The sequence below is a fragment of the Lepidochelys olivacea genome (assembly GCF_965140295.1).
Source record: "Lepidochelys olivacea isolate rLepOli2 genome assembly, chromosome: 1".
NCBI lineage: Eukaryota > Metazoa > Chordata > Testudines > Cheloniidae > Lepidochelys > Lepidochelys olivacea.
The window spans coordinates 14,197,341-14,204,226 of record NC_140411.1 but is presented as its reverse complement, the minus strand read 5'-3'; the positions used below and the strand labels follow the sequence as shown (position 1 = coordinate 14,204,226).

The window sequence follows — 6,886 nt, the reverse complement described above, 5'->3', positions numbered from 1 at the left end:
TTGCGGCTCCCCTCGTAGCGGGACCCCGCCAGGCAGGGACCGGTGGGCGCGGGTGTGCGAGGGAAGGAGCCGCCTGGCAGCGCCCCAAGGGGGTGGGGTCGGGGCCGCGGGGCCGGGGCAGGCGAGCGGAGGCGGCGGCTGGCGCTGAGAGCCGGGCGGGCGCCGCGCGGAGCGGCCGGCCAGAGCGATCCGCGCCCCAGCGCGGGGTCCCCGGCCCTTCCCAGCCCCTCGCCCCAGCGCCGGCCCCGGCTTCCCCTCCGCAGGCGGGGCCCCCCGAGCCAGAGGACGGAGCAGCCGGTGAGTGACCCAGCCCCTGTCTCCGCCTCTCCCCGGGGAGCTGCTCTTTCCGGGGGGCTTGCTGGGGTGGGCGGGCTCCCCGGGGCCGCTCCAGGCGCTCTGAGCGGGGCTGACATGGCCCAGCCGGGGGAGATCGCAGCGTTAAAGCTCCAGCCTCACGTCCTGCAAAGCTTGAGACACGGGCTTCGCTTTCAGCCGCTGAGTCGCGCCCCTCGCACGCTGAAAGTTACCGCATGGGCGCCTGTCCCTGTGTTCTGGCTTCGCGCAGTTGCGTATGCTTAGAAGACAGCACCTAGCCCAGAGGGGTCCTGGTGGACACCTGCCCTAGGTATTGTGGTCATACAAATAATACACAATGATAACCACATAAGCTTTTGCGGGATCAGGGCTCCTGGTAATACAATTTGCCTCTGTCCTGAGCTTGAAGGGGTTGGTGGAGGTAAGAGTGTTTTGTGTTGGTTTGTGTTACTCACATTCAAACAATATCAGCGATAAGGAAAAGGAACAATTTCTAAGTCACGTTTTGTTCAGCTAACCTTCATTTGTGGTTCATACGCATCAGGATGTTATTGGTTTTCCCCACTTTTTCTCTAATGCAGTTGGCCGGGTTTGCTTTCCTCTTTGCCCATCCGATGGGGGAGTTTTTCTGAAGGTAGATGTTTAGTGTTGCTGTTTGCAAGAGCGTAGGGCTGAAAGTGACCTCCTGGGTCACGAGTCCAGTGTTGGCCATCGCAGACAACTCCGTCATGTAATCTCGTTCATAAATTATCAAGTTCCATTTTAAAATCAGTTTGGTTGTTTGCCCCCACTGCTCCTACTAGGCACCTGTTGCAGGTACTCATTCCTCGGATGGTTAGAATTTCTCATCTCATCTTCTAATTTCTCCTCTAAATTTACTCATGGCCAGGTTCATACCCATTTTTTCTTGTGCCAACCATTCCTTTAGCTAAAGTAGCTCTCTTCCCCCCCTGGTGTTTTATGCCCCTGATTGACCCATTCCACGAATTGGAACAAATATTTACAAGATCTTCAGGATCCTGATCAGTTTCGTGCAGTAAGATCACTTACATGAGTGTTTGTTAATAATGCTTGCCTCTTACCTAGCACTTTTCAAAGTGCTTTTAAAATATTAATTAATAATCCGTTAATTTTCAATATCTGCACTTAAGATGTTGCCGGAATCTGTCTAGTAAGTTGGAAGCATTTTCCTATCAGAATATCTTTTCTGACAGTCTCTTTGAAATGGATTTTACTGACTGGCTCTTTCCGTGATTTAACACTCTCTTGCTTTCTCAAACCGATAGTGAATTTGTTGACACCCTTTGTGTGTGTGATGGCCTGGTCAGATTTTGGCAGGCACTCAAGTTGTTTGGATCAGTGTTGCATTGCTATCAGGATGGAGTCTTCTTTGCTAGAGGCAATTCACTGCTGGGGACTTGTCCAGAGAAGTTAAGTTGGCTTGACAAGCATCTGTGTCCTTAGGGGAACTTGTCAGTGTCTTGTAAAACATGCTGGAAAACATGAAGTTATTGCCGTTAATTTAATTATTGCAAATGGGGCTTAAATATAATGGTCGCAGTTCTAGCTGCAGAGCTAAGAGCCCTGCAAATCCGCGCAGGGCTCTATGCAGAGCTCAGACTGAGGAACTGGGCTGTGCATTGGGACCTCTGTTGGCATGGCGGGGGGAGGGGAAGGAAGCCCACTCCATACCCCACAGGCACCTTGGCTGCAGTAGTCCACGATGACTTCTGCATACCCCTTCCCTGATGTAGGCAGGACTGAATAGCATGAGGCAGATGGGAGCAGCTGGGTGCTGAGCTCCTTTGAAAATCTGCCCAGCAGTCATGGATCCAGGTGCTAGCTTCCTGCAGGCTGGAGAGAGGTGTGGAGTGGTCTGTAGGGGATCTGGAGCCAAGGCACAACGTCCCAGCACCCCTGTAACAAGGGGGCTGGCCTGTTCCATGAAACTGGGCTCAGAGCTCCTGTTCGGTCCAGGTACTCCGTTTGGGCCAATTAAGAGGGCGGGGCAGAACCTGGGGGTCTATAAGGGACCTGGTGAGAAGGAGACCAGAATGTTAGCGATGTCGCAGGCAGGAGAGCTGCTACAGAGGGAAGGGGGGTCCAGGGGGAATGCAGGAGAGGAGCAAGAGGGGTTTGCTGGCTGCTGTCCCCAGGCCGGAGAGCCAGGGCTGGAGAGGGCTGAAAGCAGCAGCATCCGCAACAGAAGCAGAGGGAGATGCCAGCTGGCTCTAAGCCAGAGAGCTGTAGCCAAGGGCCTGAGGGGACTGAAGGGAGGGGGAGCAGATGATGGGTGGGAAGTTACCTGCTGCTGTCTCCTTGCTGGAGAGCTGGACCCCCAGGAACAGTGAAGGGAGGATACTCCCAGCAGAGAGGCGGTGGCTGTCCCCTTGGGAAGAGTAGGGTTACGTCCTCGAGCCGAGGCGCTGGGACAGGACAGGACAGGGGGCCATGGGCCCACCACTTTTTACCAGCTGTAAGGGCGAGCGACAGGGGAGAGGGGGCAGAGAGGAGCGAGTGGAAGGCAGAGTCTTGGGGGGAAGGGGCAGTGTGGGGGTGGGGAAACGGGGTCACAGTTTTGGGCGCCTGTGGTCCCCCACGTTTAGGGTGGTTCAGCCGCTCCTGCTAGAAGGAGGACTAATAACGAATCCAGGTCTGGCGGAGGACATCAGGAGGTGAGACCGAAGCCATGATTTCAGGGACGACTTGCAGTGGGGTGATATGGCCCATTCTGAGGGACGGCTGCATTGTGTTTGGTTAACAGTAATGTTGATGGACTTGAGAACTTGCTTCCACGCAGTTACTGGGGACTCAAATGGGAAATTGAGGCGAGGGCCAATTTTCAGGGCCGCTGTGAGGGGGTGCCGGGGAGGAGGGCAACGTGTGTAGAAGAAGACTACGCACATGCTCTTTAGGAGCACACTAGGTCAGGGCGCTCCATGGCCACAGTATCTGCTGGGGTGGGGACCAATATTTGCTCCTCTGAGTATAAACAATGAAGGGATCTTAGAGACTAACCAATTACGGCTGCTACTCTGAAACCTGCCAAAATGCAGGGATCATACTTCAAGTGACTGCATTTCCCAGGGAATGCATCACAAAAATAGGTCATCTAGTCCAGTCCCCTCCTGCGGCAGGACTAAGTATTATCTAGACCATCACTGACAGGTGTTTGTCTAACCTGCTCTTAAAAACCTCCCGCGACAAAGATTCCACAACCTCCCTAGATAATTCGTTCCATTGCTTAGCTACCTTTACAGTTAGGAATTGAATAATAAAACGCAGTGCGCTGGCCAACTGTTATTTCTTGTTAATCGGTAAAGGCAGAGGGAAGCTAAGGGCCTGATCCTGTGCTCCTTAGACAGGCAGAAGCTTTGAGTTTTGTCTAAGTGAGAAGTGCAGAACTGGGTGCTGATACTGTAAGAAACCAGCTATAATTATGTAGAGATGTATGGAAAGAATTAGATGCTGCAGATGTTAGCCGCCTAGGGTGACTCTGCAAGCTAGACAACAGTGGTATTCATAGAAGTCAGTAAGATCCAGAGGATGACTGTCAATTGTATAAATTTGTTCTGCTGTTTAGACCTATACTTGGAAATATTAATGTAATAATACCTAGCTCCTATATGGCACTTCACAAAGGAGCTCAGTATCATTATCCCCATTATACAAATGGAGAAACTGAGGCACAGGAAGATGAAATGACTTGTCCTAGGTCAGCCCGCAGGCTAGTGGCAGAGGCAGGAATAGAACCTAGGGCTCTTTTGTTCCAGTCCAGTGCCCTGTCTGCTGGATGGCATATGAATGGAATCTGGTCAGTGCTTCTGGCTAGTGGGAAAGTCCTGTTTCGAAATGAACACGGCTGGTTTTCCAGGGCCTGGCATGGTGGAATGCCAAGGGGTAGATCAACTTGAAAACCAAACCGAGGCCCTGATCCTGCAAGCTCACTGAAGTCAGTGGCTCTATGCAAGTGCAAGAGTCTGCCATGCACAGGAGCTTGCAGGCTCTAGTGAACTTGTCTTGGGTCTTTCCTGGTCAGTGGATGCAGGGCAGTGGGGCTGCTTCACTGGGATGACTTGAGTCCTGCTCCCTTTAAGATAAAGTTTGTACAGCACTGAGCACGGTTGGCCCCTGACCTGGTTGATGATGGGTCCATGGGTGCTCCAGTGATACACATGTACGAATCCCAACCTGATCAGTGATTGTGGGTGCACAAGCTTTTACACTGTCTGTTGACTTTAAAAATCTAGCAATCCTGCAGCTAGACAGTAGTTTAGGGCCTAGTCCCGCAAAGTCCAGAGCACTTTCTGGTGCGAAGTGCCTTCAGCTCCCTCTAAAGTGGCTGGTCCTGCACTACTGAAGTCAATGGGTGTTTGCCATTGGCTTCTGTGAGCTCAGGATTGGGCCTGAAAGTTAACAAGTGTTGTCACTGCACAGCATCTTGCAGGATCAAGCCCTGAGATACCTAGACAAGTGAATGCACAAGCCAAGTAAAGTCTTAGAGTCCTGTCATTTCCCACCTTGTTTCTTTGTGCCGGGGAGGGCGGGGGGTGACAGGCCTTCTCTTCTTCGACTCCCCTCACCCTGTACAAACCGCGCCATTCTCCATCAGTCCCCAGTGTTTTGGAAAATTGCCCTGCTGAATGGGGCCTGTTGGGAGTGGTGGGGGCCAAGCTGGGAGATGGTCTCTCTGCATCAGACCTTCTGTTAGTGTTGTTAAAACAGACGTTAAGTTTATGAGAATGTGTCTAGTGTTTAGACTCTATGAAATGCTTGTAAGTTGCTCCATGTATTAATCTCATAACATCTGTATCCAGTATTGTAAGGTTACATTGAGTGTTTGCATTGTAAACCTCTGTAACTGTGTAATTCACCAAACAGGAAAGAAGCATTAATGAATGTAAAATGCTGGCTTGCTACAGAAGGTGTTAGGTCTTGCCCACCAAGAAGGCCCATTGAAACCCAACGAGCTGTGGTGAAACAAAGAACAAAAGATTTTGTTAATTGCTCTCCCCATGAAGAGGAGATGTGCACGAGGACTCGTCCCATCAGTGTGATCTCTGGGGGAAAGGAATAAAAATCCCTGACAAGAAGAAACTATCTCTATGCTGCTTGGACTTTGAGAGGGCAAGATTTCTAAGCATAAGGAAGGGATCCCCAGCTGCTTAGCGCGGGTTAGCCTTAGGGGACATATAGCTACCTTTTGGAACTTAATACTGAACTCTTTTGCGTGTGTCTGTTTACCTGCTTTAACCTTGTAAACCACTCATTTCTTGTTCTTAGTTAATCTTCAGTTAGTTTATAATTGGATTGGCTACCAGCCTTGTCTTTGGTGTAGGATCTAAGGTGTAAGTGACCAGGGGTAAGTGACTGGAAGTAACCTGAATATTATTGTGATTTTTGGTGTAAGGGACCATCTATCACAAAGGCAAGCTTACCTGGGTGACAAGGTGTACTGGAGTACCCAAAAGGACTGTCTGTGACTCCATGTTCAGGCTGTTGTAGTCCTTGAGGAGTTCACACTTGATACTTGGTTGGTGAAATCTAAGTTTGGAATTCACAACCAGTTTGGGGTCTGTGCCCTGCTTCTTAACAGGAGCACCAGCATCAGGGCAGACTGAGTGTGAGCCACTCCCGGCAGCTTGACGTCTCACAGATGTCCAGAGATGCATTCTGACCGCAGAGTATCCACTTCATTGGTTGAGCCCTTGACCTCTATCCTCCCAGGAACTCACTGCAAATTTACATGCATTAATTCCTGGAATTACTTACTAGGGAGGGGAGGAGATGGGATGGCTTGAGCCACAGACAACAAAGGATGGATACTTAATGACTACAGGGAGAATACAAAAGGGAAAGGGGGATCCTCTTATTAACTTCCTATTGTCCAAGTCCAGGGTTATCTAATAACAATATCTAGCTCCTACATAGCATGATGCATCGGTAGCTCTCAAAGCTCTTTAAAAAGAAGGTCACTATCATTTTAGCAATGGGGAAACTGAGGCACAGAGCGATAGACACATAGAACCATAGGATTAGAAGGTTTTCATCTAGTCTAACCCCCTGCGAAGATGCAGGATTTGTTGTGTCTAGACCATGCAAGACAAGCAGCTATCCAGCCTCCTTTTGAAAACCTGCAGTGAAGGAGCTTCGGCAAGCGATTTAACCAAGCTCACCCAGCAGGTCAGCAGCAGCGTCAGGAATAGAACCCAGGTCTCCTGAGTGACGGCTGAGTGCTCTGTCCACTCAGAAATACTGTCTCTCGATGTAATTATTCATCCAGTACAGTCTAAACAAAGAAACTAAACTGGATTTAGGCGCCCTTAGTGCTAGAGGAGTTTTATAAATAGTGGCTGGCTATTGTCAGCTAAACCAGCAAGGAAATGTATGTTCTCCCACATTTGAAGAACAATACAAACTTTTTAGAGGTTGTATTTTACTGGAAATGCCAAATTTAGGTGCATCACAATCTGTTTTCCAGTAAAATCCGATTTGTACAGCTGGGTTGAGGGTGGAGGCTGAGGGAGGGCAATATAATTCTTAATTTTTGTAATCTAATACCAAGTCTAAG

The 6,886-nt window shown here is 50.0% G+C and overlaps 1 protein-coding gene across 2 annotated transcripts in view; it reads left to right on the top strand.

Moving 5' to 3' along the window:
* The first annotated feature begins 211 nt into the window (after positions 1-211).
* The window catches only part of P2RY6 (pyrimidinergic receptor P2Y6), an 89,717-nt gene continuing 83,042 nt past the window's right edge, over positions 212-6,886 (top strand). Inside the window, exon 1 of one of the 2 annotated variants that reach the window (XM_084617977.1) lies at positions 212-297. The gene's annotated coding sequence lies outside the window, so the exon portion shown is untranslated. Of the gene's footprint in view, positions 298-549; positions 626-6,886 lie in introns of those variants that run through there. The other variant, XM_084617976.1, reaches the window with a different exon arrangement.